Raw genomic sequence first — 13576 nt, 5'->3', positions numbered from 1 at the left:
TATTATTGGAGGACAGTTTTAACCCCAAGCCTGGACAAGGTGAATACAAGTTTTTAGCACCTCCCAGTCTCTCCCTTGTTCTTGCCTCTTCCGTGAAGCCTTCCCAGCCCAACCCACCTAGAACTCTCAGTCGTTTCAATAAATCCCCACAGCCCTTTGCGGAGAGCGGGCGACGTTGGTTTCATGATGTGACTGTACGATCCCCTCACCTCCTAAACCCTACTACGTGTATGTGTTCTCACCTGAGTGCCTAAGGCAGTGCCTTGATTGCATCGGATGTTTCATTCAATGCCCTGCTAAGATTTTTATCCAGAATGGAAAAAAGCGATCAATGCACAGGATTCGAAAAATGCCTCCTAACGCGTCTCACGTGCAGTTCTGTCCACCACGATTCTAGGGCCTTAAGGTATCGCTAAGCACACAGTCAGCTGCTTGCAGGGATGTGCATGCGTTTTAGAAGTACAGAAACCGTGACTTTCCAAATCGAGTGGAAAGGCAACCTCTCCTCCTGTTGTAGTGGCCGCGTGGTGGGGGGATTGCGGGCAGTCGGATGAACCAGAAGTGGTTTCCCTGCCTGAGATGTCGGTGATACAAAGGCCTTCACGCTCCACGCCGGCTGATGGTCAGGGCAAGGCGCTGGAGAGCCAGCAGCTGTCCTACCTCCTTCCTCCCCCTCCCACCCCGTTGACATCCCTGTAGACACAGAGGGAGGGATGCTGAGCTAAGGAACAGAACACAGGCCTTGAACCAGAACTGGAGCGAGAAGCTTTCCCAAGGGGCCTTCCCTGTGGGCACCCACCACAGACAAACCTGCTTAGTTTATGAGATTATTACTTTTAACAAGCCCTTATCCAGCACTTTGCTTTTCTAGAATGTTTGGCAATCATAACTCCGTTAATTAATTCCATACAATCAAGGGCATCCTAAAAGGAGACAGTATGTACACAGTCACCCCGTCGTAGCCCATCTGGGGTGGGGTGGAGCCTGCCTGCTGCACTGAAGGGTGAGCCTTTCTCACCCAGCTGTCCACTTCTTCCAAGTGCTGTGTCCCTATGTTGCCGGCTGCTGCCCGATGGCTCCGACGGCCCGCCATTATTACCATTACTGTTTCTGAAATGTTGACAATCTGATTTAAGGAAAGGGAGAAGGCAAGTGCTTCTAGAAGCCTATGATTCATATCCACGACCTGCCACCACTCATAACGAGGGTGGGTGTGCAGGGCACTTTCCACACATTTGCAAACAGATTTAATAATAAGGGGCTGTCTGACTCAATGTGTCAAACTCCCTGCTAGCTGCACAAGAGCGTACCAGGGAAGGCGACATAATACAAAGCAATGCAAGGTCATGAGTTCTCCTCTTCACTGTTCTAACACATGATACAATTTTCCTTCAAATGGAGATTTCATAGAAGTATAATCAACCACCTGAAGAGCAGCTAGGCTTGAAACATTTGAGAATAAAAATTAAGCTCCGGGGAGATGGGTACCGCAGGCTGTTCTCCTCTCTTGCCCCTCGGTGAGGTGCAGGAAAGTGGACAGAGGCCCCCGAACCTGGGATCGATCCCTGCACTGCCACCAACCACCAACCGACACACAAATCAAAGCTGCTTAACCTTTACGGGCTTCAAGGACTAAAGAAGGTATGAGAGCGGCTCAGAACACTCCACGCTCAGGCTGAGCTGGGTGGATCCTCCGAGGTGAAAACGTGTGACGCCTTGACATAGGCTTTAAATACTAATTTAGAGAAATGTCCTCCTTGTGGGATCCCAGGTCAAGAGTTGTGGGCTATTGCTCCTACGGTGCCTCTCACAGCCTCGGACTCGGCGTAAAGCACATCGGATTCCTACTGGCAAGGCACTGATTCGCAGAGGCACCAGTGGGGACCTCAGGCAATGACGTCACCCTGGCAGCCCCTGCACCACCTGCTCTGTGACCTCGGGCAAGATGACCTCGGGAGGTGGTGCCGCGGCGACCTTACATGTAGACCGAGTGAGCTGACACATGTAGAAAACACGCAAGGACAAGAGGAATTGGGAGAGGGGACCGGACGCGGTAGCTCAAGGGGGCTTCTCGATGGATGCCTGAGACTCCAGATCCTGAGTGGAGGAGACCGGCCTGCACCCTCAGGAAGGATGGGACGGACAAGAGCAGGAGGGAAGAGAGGCAAAGTAGGGTTCCCGTGGGCTCCTGGGTCTACCCCGAAGCCTGGACTTGCGGCTACCTTAAACATGACACTAGGCATCCACAGCAAGAAATGGGATCCAGAAGGCCCAGAATCGTGACTGTGCCCAGCCACTGGCTCCCCGGGTGTCCTCTAGCAACCATTACCAGTGTGGATCGGCCTCAGCTTTCATCTTCAATGAAAAAAGAGAAAACCATTCCTTGGAGAGAAGCATATGGTGTGGCCGAGAAAGCCTGGGACAGGTTTTGAATTCTTGATTTACTGACTGGGTCCCCGAGACAGGTGCTAGCATCTCTGACTTGCTTCTCCTCCTTCGGAAGCACAACCATCTCATGGGTTTATTGCGAGAGGAAAACAAAATAAAAGAACATGGGATCAATTTGTAAAATGCGATGAGCTATGAAGTTATGTCAATTATTTGGACTTCAAGTGAAGAGAATGTTAGGCTGGAAAAGAAGAGATTCCAGGTATGGACCCCAATGGGAAATCAGAAAAATCACACTTCGGTTTACCCCATTACCTACCCGGCAAACACACACACACACACACACACACACACACACACACAGGCTAGCGCTGAGGAGACATTGTGACTTTGCTTTGTAGGTTTATTTATTTACTTATCAGATAGTTTTGGACATCCCAACTTTATAAATGTTTTGAACAGGAGAGAAAAGGTGGAGGAAGAGGAGGGGAAAGAGACCCAAACAGGTCTGGCTGCCACCAAGTAGATAAAATTACCTTCTAATCAAATGCATCATTAAAAGTACAGACATTAGGGCCCAGTACTGGCAGGTTTACGAGCAACGCATTTGCAGTTAATTAGGATATACTGCTTTTGTAGTTGGGACTCCTGCTAAACAACACCTGCCTCCACGGCCACAGTACCTGGGCTCTTGGGCCATCCTTTGGGTCTCCTCCCAGCCCGATCTTGCAGGTAACCACGGGCCAACCCGCGTTGGACTGCCTAACAGACGAGCTTCTTTTACGGAGGTCATCGGCCACTTTTGTGGAAACATATCCAGAGAAATGATGGGCCACTAAAGGTGCTGAGCTCCCTTTTGGACTGGAGAGAAGGGTCACGGAGGATAAAGATGCAGCTGCATTTCCCAGCTGCTGCACCATCCTTTGTAGAAAGGATGTGAAGGGGTTCAGAACATGCCACCCCAAAATATACCACTTTGTCATATTGATTATTTTGGGCCGAAGGCCCTTGAGAAACAGCAGGTGCACCGAGGGCTCTCGGCCCTCCCCCGTTCTACCTAAAAGCAGGACATGAAATTTCCCATTAGAAAATGTCTCTGTACTAGAAAGAGAAGAACATTCCTATCACCAGAGACCAAAATGGATCTGCACAAAATCTACTAAAATAACCCTGATTTCTTTCATTAGTTTCCCTGGTGTCTTAGTGACCATGTGCGTAGTCACCATGGGAGAATTCACCGTCCTTCACCCAAGCCCATCTTTGCTGGGTCTTGTCCTGTGTCCACAACGTATCACTCTTTGTTAAAGTGGTCTATTAGGCCACCACCACCCCCGGCCCCAGTCTAACCACATTTTTGAGATTTTAGCTTCTTTCTCTGAAGCCCCCAGGGTCATGTAAACATATTGACATCACAGGAAACTTGCATGTTTTTCTCCGATCAAGCTGTATCTTGTCAGCTCGAGTCATAGGTCCGAGGTCCGAGTCCTAGAACTCGAGAGGGGAAAGAAAAAAGTTGTTCCTCCTCAGACCCAGCTCTTCTTCAAAAGAGTCCAATCCCTCAATCTCCTCAAAAATACCCCAGTTTCCATTTTTTAAATAACTAACGAAACTCATTGAAAATTGCCTTAAAGACCTCTTGAAGGGTTACTTAGCAGGTTCTTTGTTTCTAGACCGTACTCTATCAGCCACTGAAAGCTTGCCATTTTTCAATCTAACCACTATTTTAACCTAATGACTCATAGAATCATGAAAAATGCAGGAAATAAAGCAGGCCATCTAGTGTGAAGCCCGGAAAGCGAAGGGACATACCCAAAGTCACAAAGATGACTTCTAATGGAAGGGACAGGACAGGGAATAGGTCTCCCAACCGTCCAATCCAACGCTTGTCTGCCGTGCTCCGTAAGGACTCAATTCCTCTTATTTTGGCTTCGGGATACGGTTCAGAGATCCCGTGGCCTCCCAACTCGTGAGCCTTTTCTGCACGTTTGAAGATAACGAATCACCCTCAGCCTCTCTCCACCACGTTAAATGATGCTAGTTCTTTAGCCTTTCTCTGGAGGCTTTTCATCCTCCAAACTCCCTAACCACCTTGGAATCTCTCCAGACCACGCTAAAGTATCGGAGCCGAGGAGGGAGTCCGCAAAGCCTTAAAAAGCAGAAGAAAGCAATCATTTGGTAGACGTGCTGCAGAGTGACCATGTCAGGCCCGCGCCATCCCTGGCTCGCCCGTTTCCAAGGGGCGGATGGTGTCCTGCCCCTTCAGAGGCGGGCGGGCCCACGCGGGGAAGGCGGCCTGGGCCCCCCAATGCCTATCACCCGCTGCCTCAGACGTTTGTTGGATAATTGAACGGCTGACGGCAGTTATCAGGAGCTGGGCCCCGAGATAAGAATAATCAAATTTCATGCTTCGGGGGCTCCGTAGCTTTAGCTGGCCACCTCGGGGGTCGCAAAGAATTCCTTTCCCCACCCGACCACACTATCTTTCCCTCCAAATAGTTCTGCACAGTTGGTCAGTTGTGTTTTGTGCTTTTGTGTCTTGCTCTGAAGAGCCCCCCCCCACACACACCCCCCCCCCCCGAGGAAATTCCTGGAGGCGAGGAACCCTCGGTAAGACACGGACTTGGGCCAGCTGGTCTCCTGAAAATGAATTCCTATTTTTCCCACTCCCTGTCCTGGCAGGTAGTGGATTATTCGGAGAGCCCCAGCACCAGACATCTACGTGGGGGGCAGGTGCGAGGGAAACCAGAACGAAGGCGGGGAGATGAAGTGCAAGGAGGAAAAAGAGGGGAAGGGAGGGAAAGGAAAAGGCCAGGAGGAAGGAGCCCAGCCTACGCAGCCCAGGCACGGGGCGGAGCAAGGGAGCCTGTGTCAGCTCCAGCCGTCCAGCCGCTTGGCAGGGCGCGGCCGCCTGTCAGTGCCGGGGGGACGGGCCCGTGAGCAAACGGAACCCCAGCCCATCAGCCCCACAAAGCGACCCCGCTGGCCATGCACAGATAGAGACACCCGTTAGGGACCTCAGAGGAACATCTTCCCTCGTTGACGGCGACTGGATGCTGGGGTCACGTTCAGTTTACCGACCCAGGGCGCTGGGGACGGGGGGCCCGGGGTTCAGTCACCAGCTCTGACTGCAGGCAGACGAGTGGCCGCCTCCTCGTTTGTTGGGGGGCCGGGGGGGGTGCAGACAAGGCTCACGCGAAGGCATGTCCTGTATGAGGACATCCAGGACCGCGAGCGAGGGAGCCAGTTCCCAAGATGAGAAGCCTTGGGAGATGCTGCAGAGAGCAAGAGCTTCCCGCTGAAGCGATGTCTCTGCAAGGGACGCTTTCAGAAACAGGACAGCTCGTCCCTGCGTCGCCGTTTCTTATCTTAAAGCGGTTTAAACCCAAGGCAGTGTCGGTTACACAAGGTTGGGCCCACGGGGTGCGGCTGAGAGCACGGAGCGCCCCCGGCACGGCAGGCGCAGCACGGGGTGGAGGCCAGGTGCCCCGGCGCTGTGTCCCCTGCCGCCAGGTGCCATCTCTGCGACCCAGCAGAGGCTGAGGAGAAGCTCCGTGCTCCAGCTGCGCCGCGGACATGGTTGGCGCCGGGATTAAATTAACACAAGATCTGCCGGGCCAGGTGCAAGGACTGTTCTAGACAGAAGGGGTGCAGGGAACAGAGGCAAGGAGAAGCAAGGCTGCTGACATGCGGGGGGGGGGGGCGCCCGTGGGACGGGGACGGGCAAGCTAACCGCGGGAAAGAGTCCCGGAGGAGCTGCATTTCTCCTTAGGAGGCAGAGAGCGGGAAGAACGGGAGGTGCCTAGACACTTGCAGAGATGTCCTTCGGGTCCCAGCCCCGTGGGTCCTTCCTCTCTTTGAGTCCCGTGCCCCGACTAGGGCTCCTCGCCCTGGCCATGCAGGGTGTGAGTGTGCATCCACGCGGAGCACGATGACACACGGGTTGAGGCTGAGGGAGCGCACCTGCCTGCCCCGGGTGCCGGGCGGCAACGGGGCGCGTCCGCCACCAGTGGGGAAGGGCACAGGGGCAGGGCCTGGAAGGAGGAGCTCGCGGGGTTCGGAAGGCGACAGCTACCGCCCGTCGCACATTACGCCGCGCCAGTTACCGCACCACGTGTTTGACGACAACGGTCTCATTTAACCCTCACAAACACCGTGACATCGGATGTGCTACTGCTCTTAGGTCGGACCTCAGGAAGCTCAAGCTCGGCGTCACACAGCCAATCGGGGCGAGATCTGGGGTCTGTCCGACTGTGGCCCGCACTTGACCCCGCGGTGTGACGTGCGGCCCTGGATGACCCGGCCAGGCGTTCCGGGCTTTCCGTCTCTGTCCCTACACGGGAGCCGCCGTGCACGTGGCACCTGGGCTCGGGAGATGTCAGCACAGCGCGCCCAAACGCAAGGGAGCTCGCCCCTAGATCTGTGGTGTTGAGGTCACAGCCTCACGGGCGTGTTGTGTGCTACGACTCCCAAGGCCAGCTCCGCCGCTTTAGTGTACTAGGAGAATCGGGCCTAGAGAATCGGGATCGCATGCGTGGCTCGCGTGGCCCAGGTCCGGGTGGCGCCGGTGGGGCGAGCGCTCAGTGCCAGACACAGTGAGGACGCCCGCGGCAGGTGGGTGCCAGCAGGGCTCCCCGTGCCATCCTGGGGGAAGGACCATCCTCCGCCTTCAGCAGTTAGTGTCGGCCCAGGGCTTTGCAGGAGCCGCGGGGACAGCCAGTGCTCGGGCCTCCGCGTGGGCCTTCCAGCTGCAGGTTTCAAGGTCCCACTCCGGCCGCCACTGCTGTTCCGTTCCTCGGTATCGATTGGGGCTGCTGGGGGGTGGCGCACTCATCTTTCCGGGCCCCGGGGCTGGCCGAAGCTGGCCAGGGACACAGCGCCGGCAGCTGGCGACAGCCCCTGGGCCAGGCTTGGGGGATGTGTGTGGGGGGCCTGGACTCACAGGCGCAGGAAGGACCCCTGAGCTCTCAGGCTGAGCAGTCGCCCCTGGTGGTCTCTGCTGTCCCTGCACAGTTTCGGAGAGCGCAGCCCCCCCGCCCCCCCGCGCGTGAGACCGCTCACCAGCCCACAGAGCTGTTGGGGGGTGCTCACGGCCGGAGCACGTACCTCACGCGGTGTTCAGTCCGATCTGGACCAGCCTCTCCGGGCCCCCTCCCGTCCCCTGCACCCACGGCAGGAGGACACGAGGGATGCGACCTCTGACGCTGCACTTAAGCAGGCAGGGCAGGACACATGCAAAACCAGAAAGGGGCAAACTGGGTGCTCGCCCCGCAGCCCGGCCCCAGCCCTCAGGGGGACAGGTGAGCCATACCTGAGCCACAGCCAGGGCCCCCCAGGCGGCCTGCAGTGGACACCCCAGCCCTGCCTGCCAAGCGTCACCCACACGAGCGCAGGGCTGCCCACCGGGCGTGGAGCCACCATGTGACATCCCCTCCTTTAAGAGGCTCCTTTATGCTAATGAGAGCCACCAGGAAGGCAAACCGCACAGCTGGATCCCCCACCAGCACAGGAAGAGCTGCCAGAGAGGCCTAATCTCTCACCAAGGGAGGAAGTCGGCGAAGGGGGGACGCACGAGGGACAAGTACTCGGCCACTGGGCGGGAGCTGGGTGCGGGCACGCAAGCTTTTATGAAAAGGAATAAACCTCGAGAGGCTGAACATCACTAATTAAGAAATTGCTTAATTATGGAGAAGAAAATAAAAGGAAGGTATTTTGCCCTTGACGGGGGAACAAAATCTTTGCTTTGCTAAATCAAGGAAATGATTAGATTCAGACAGAACCTAATTGGAAATGGCTCCAACAAACACCTGAGATGAGGGGCAGCCCGGGGGCCTCAGCGGTTTAGGGCCGTCTTCAGCCCAGGGCGTGATCCTGGAAACCAGGGATCGAGTCCCACATGGGGCTCCCTGCATGGAGCCTGCTTCTCCCTCTGCCTGTGTCTCTGCCTCTCTCTGTGTCTCTCATGAATAAATAAATAAAAATCTTAAAAAAAAAATAAAAACACCTGAGATGTGCATGCAGTCAGGCTGCAGTCAGGCCTCGGGAGAAGCCCTGCCTCCCCTGCGGATGCTCCAGCTCCCGCGCTCCCTTCCTGTCCACCAAGGCCTGACCCTCCTCCTCCTCTAGGTGGGGTAGGTGACTGCCTCACGCTCGGGGAATCTGTGCACAGTGTGTTATGCATCATCCCTCCACTGATCCTGACTCCTGCCCACCAGGTGCGGGCTTTCCCCACGGCCCAACCAATGCCTTTCTTCCCACCCACATTCTATAGCCCGGAGATGACCCAGCCTGACCTGGTGGCCCCCGGGCCCTCTGCCCGCCCGCCCTCGGCCCGCCCCGCAGGCCTTCCTCCTGCAGCCAGAAGTCCCGTCACAGAGCAGAGCAGAGCAGCCAGCCCGCTGGGCTTCGTGTTGCAGACACGCCACTCCGGGGCTCCGGCATCTCTTTATCTAAACACGGCCCTGCTGCAGACCTCACCTTTATCCTGCTGATCCCTTTGTCTCTGGCGGAGCCCAACCTGTGTCAGCTGCGACCACCATCTGTTGGTAGACCACTCTCACTGCCCTCCCTTCTCCTCAGCCCACAAAGTGTTTCTTGTCGCACCATCACTCTTAGTTGCAGAGAATTCGGAAATATCCCAAACCTTTCATTGCTCCAGGTTGAAAACTACAGCCTGCTTTGCCCATGCTTTTTCCGTTCCGCCATATGCAACCAGCCATGAGGATCTGCCAATCATTTCCTTAAAGCGTAGGACCCTATACTGACTTAGCCTTTGGAGCTTTTGAATATTTCCCACACGTTCATCTTACTTGTACTCGTAGGAAACTGATGAAACGTGGGCATAAGACCCTGCCTCCCTCCTCTTCGTCTTCAGTTGGTAGGGGACTGGGGGCCCATGACATCGCTTTCCTAGGAAGCTTTAATCTCACCTCCTTGAACCTGGAAGACTAGTTTTGTGCCTCTGTTAACCCCTTTATCATTCAATACCTCCTCCGTCACTGAGCCCAGGTGCTGCTTGGATGTGAGCACCCCACTTCATCCTTCAGCAGCGTGCCTGGAAGATGGAAAAGCACGTACAGAATCATTCCCCAGTGAGTCAACTGCATACATGAAAATAAAATAAGCGAATGAAATCATATTCCTAGCATCACTCAGGTAGTAAATGGTAGAGCCAGAGGCAAGACTGGCTCTCCATGCTGCTGTGTGGCGGACAGGCCCCCTCACAGACGCTTCCGGCGCACCATCAGGTGGATTCCTAGAGCACGTTTTATCATCACAGACCAGATCATAACACAAGAAGTTCTTTACTTGCTTCCAATCACCTAATAGTGAAGTGTATCAATGTATCAAACTAGCCCTCACTAACTTTTCAGCCGTTTTAGGGAATTTCAGGGTCGCAGGAAGTCACAGACAGAGTAAGAACGACTTCTTTCCCAACAGAAGACTATCTTCTGGGGCCCACTTCTCCCAAAGTCTAAAGAGAAGATCGTGGCTCTCCCCACTGGCCTTCGGGAGCATGCCTTCATCTCCCAGGGCCGCACGCGGACCTGCAGACCCCCTCGCTGCCCCAGCTTACTCGCCTCCACGCATGCATTTCCCACCGTACGTTCTCCAATCCCACCTATGGCACGGGGTCAAGCTCATGGCTCATCCTCAGGAAGTCTTTCCCTGGTGCCCAGGGAACATCCTAAACCAGCATCCCTTCTTGCAATCTTTTAAGATCTATTTATCTCCACGTTCACACATAAGCCATATATTTCAGTTAGCCCTCATAAATGTTTGTGACTTATGTGGCAGCTAAGTCGTAAAAAAAAAAAAAAAAAAAAAAAAAAAAAAAAAAATTCGGATCCTGTCTCCTCCTCCGACACCCAGAAAATAAATCACTAAATATGTATTAAGCACCCATGTGAAAACCCTGTGTGCTGGGTAGGTACCTTCAGACACGTTTTGTAAATATGTCATTCCACCAAGCTTTAGAGAATAATATAATTACATTATCAGAGGGAGAAGCCGAGCTGGCGAGAGACAAAGCGATATTCTAAAGATCAAAGAGTGATTCTAATCCAGGTGCCCCGATTCACAATAGAGGATTTATATTATTTTGCTGGGGCTGCCATAATAAAATACCATGGACTGAGAGGCTTGAACAACAGAGATTTACTCCCTCCCGGGTCTGGAGGCTGGAAGTCCAAAGTTAGAGGTTTGCTTTCTTCGGAGGCCTGTCTCGTTGGCTTGGGGACGGCTGCTTTCTCCCTGTGGCATCACACGGTCTTTCCTCGGTGTGCGTCCCCGGTGTTTCTCCCTCTTCATCTGAGGGCATCAGTGAGATTGGATGAGGCCTGCCCCAAAGATCTCCTTTTAACTCACCCACCTCCTTACAGGCCCTATAACCAAACGCAGTCACATTCTGAAGTACCGGAGACTAGGGCTGCAGCATAGGCCTTGTGGAGGGGACAGTCTGCTTCTAACATGATTCTTACTGTGCTTTGTACATGATCGCTCTATATGTACAGCAAATGCCAGCTGAGCTTAGTTGAGAAGCTGACCTAAAATATAAAAAAAAGAAAAAGAAAAAAAGAAGCTGACCTATTACTTTCAGACAGGGAATATCGTTCGCACGTTTGTGATGTGCTCTCTATTTTTGTTTGTTTTCATCTTTTTTGCTCAAGCTTAACGTGACGACAGACATTTGAACTTCTCCCAATCTCCAGATTCAAAAGAAGTAAGGGTACATTTTTTTTTTTTTTTTTTTTTTTTAGAGTAAAACAGAAGTCCAACAAAACCCGACTGTACAATCAAAACAAGTTTCGGTCCGTTGCTTCTGCTTTCTTTTCTCTTGGTTTTTATTTGTCCCCGGAATCTCTGTGCCAGGGGGATGGGGAGCACATCTTGTGTTGGCTGCAGGTGATTGCTTGGAGCAAGGAGATTCTTGTGAAATTCCAGAATCTAGTAAAAACTTTCAGGAGCCCTGGGCTTGGGGCAAACAAGATCTTCTTGAAAGCAACTGTTTTCGAACACAAGGTACAAGCCTGAGAGAATGTCTGGTACAGTTCCCAAAACCCAGAGGCGCTCAGTCACTCTGCTAAATGAGGTGAATTGAGCAGGGTTTCTGCTGCGGGGATGCAGAGAGCTTTTCCTGGAAATGTGTGGGCTGGGCCTCCAGGCGAGCTGCACCGAGCAGAGCTGGGCTGGTTTGCCACTTTCACCTGCAGTTATATTTGTTGCAATAACCAGCCGCCAAATAACTTGATCCAGGGGACAAGAGGTGAGAACCATTTATCCTTCCAGGTGCAATGGAGCGAGGTGCAGTGGCTTATTGCAAATGTGTTCACAGCAAGGTGAGGAGGCCCTGTAGAGGGACCAGACAGCTGCTTTGAGAAAGGGAGAAAAGTAGATAATGTTGAGAGGCAGAGAAAGGCAGAGCCAGGGCTCTGGATAGACAGAGAAGCCAGACACTCCCACAGGCTTCAAAGGCCCCGTGTCAGTGTCTGCTTTGCTCTATTTAGGGCATTGAGAGGCCTTGCAGGGGACCTGGGAGTGGTTAACACAGCAAGTCATTTGCTTTGGTTTGGATTCTCCTAGAAGCAGTCACTGAGATAAGGGCGTAAGGACAGACTGCTTATTTGAGAGGTCAAGGAAAACACCTGTGGGGGAGCAGGGCCTTGAGACAAGGAAAGGAAGGCGACCACTGCCAGCAGATGAGGCTTCAGCCCATTTGGGGAACTTGAGGGCCAGTGTAAAACCCACACCTCAGGTACCCCACCGAAGGCAGGGGAGGGCTGCAGTGATGAGTACACACCCACAGTGGCCATCATCAGTGGGGGGGGGGGGGGGGGTTATCACATTAGCTCCCAGCCCTTCTGACCTGCCTCCTGGGGACAGAGTGGGCTCCATCAATGAAAGGGTGGGCTTCATATTTAGGCAGAGACACCCAGGTGCTGACAGTAGGAATTCAGAGGACACAGGTGTGGTACACACAGCATCTGGAGAGTAAAGACAGACTTTGGAATCAGACTGCTTGGCTTGGAGTTCCAGCTCACCATTTAGCAGTGGAGTGCCCTCAGCCAAGCTACTTAATCTTTTTATATCTCAATTTATCCATTTGAAAAAGCAGAAATAACAATGCACGGACATGCTTGAAAGGGCTCAGGTAGGACAGAAGGAGAGCATTTATGCATTGCTCTGGGTATTTGCCAAGCACTCAGCAATGTTAGTTATCGGTACCGTTAACCACCAACACGATCACAGCCAATGAGTTAACCTACCAAAATAGCAAAGAAGGTGTTTTTGAACGCATGAGGCCCAGAGCAGGAAAGTTCTGGGGTAAATATAGATTGTGAGGCTGTCAGGGAGATGAGTGCTTCCCAGAGACCCTGCAGCCTGTCAGGCAACAAGCAATCACGGTCCCACTGCCTGGGAACTCTGTGCTTTTGCAGTAACTCAGAAGGATGTGAGGCACTGCCCCGGGTGCATCTCTTCCTTACGATTTTACTTAGTTGATACTAAAGTAAGTCCATCATTGTAGAAGATGTGACTTTCTGAAAAGTTGTGGTCAGATCTTAGGTTCATGCCCCTCCTCTAGTTCTCTGGAGTATGTGGCTGTACAGAACAAGATGTCGCTTTAATGATAGTCTGTGCTCAACTGTCTGCATGACTGAGAAAGAGTAAAGGTAGGAATGTGCAATTTCTGGATAGTTCAGAATTCTTGAGGGTTATTTCTTAGGTACTTTTAGGCACAGCAGATTTTCTTAAAGCAGTATTAAAATGGGTCTCTATTCCCTAAGCACACACCAGCTGGCTGTTGGAGAAGGCAGGTCAAAGCCTTCCAAAGCTTGAATGGTAAGAGAAACCAGCTGAGAATTACACTTGGCCATTAATATGGAAGATCACATGGGCACCCAGTGTGGCTTGTGGGTCCCCGGAAAGAATAAGAGTCTTGGAGTCTCTGAGTTAAAACCTTGACACCAATGTATTGGAATTTCCAACACATTTTTCCCACAGCCCAATCATGATAGAGCATGCATTCTTTCTGTTGCCCCAAACAACTGCAGTTCTTTCCCCCAAAATTAAGAGGCTTGAGGGAAAATGGCCCAATTATTTCACACAAATATGGAACAAATATGAAGAATTTAAAATTCATTTAATGTAGATTTATTAAACTCTTATTATATAATGGATACCATGTATGTTA

The 13576-nt window shown here is 52.6% G+C and overlaps 1 protein-coding gene and 1 long non-coding RNA gene across 2 annotated transcripts in view; both read right to left on the bottom strand.

The window, feature by feature from the left end:
• OPCML (opioid binding protein/cell adhesion molecule like) overlaps positions 1–13576 on the bottom strand; it is a 1085315-nt gene that overhangs the window by 812312 nt on the left and 259427 nt on the right. The window lies entirely within an intron of this gene.
• On the bottom strand, positions 10448–12435 carry LOC125755070 (uncharacterized). Its single transcript, XR_007410580.1, has 2 exons — positions 12251–12435; positions 10448–11734 (listed from the first exon to the last, which is right to left on the bottom strand). It is a non-coding gene; the product is annotated as an uncharacterized LOC125755070 (long non-coding RNA).

The sequence above is a fragment of the Canis lupus genome, chromosome 5 (genome assembly GCF_003254725.2).
Source record: "Canis lupus dingo isolate Sandy chromosome 5, ASM325472v2, whole genome shotgun sequence".
Classification (NCBI taxonomy): Eukaryota; Metazoa; Chordata; class Mammalia; order Carnivora; family Canidae; genus Canis; species Canis lupus.
This window is presented reverse-complemented; position numbering and strand designations above follow the sequence as displayed.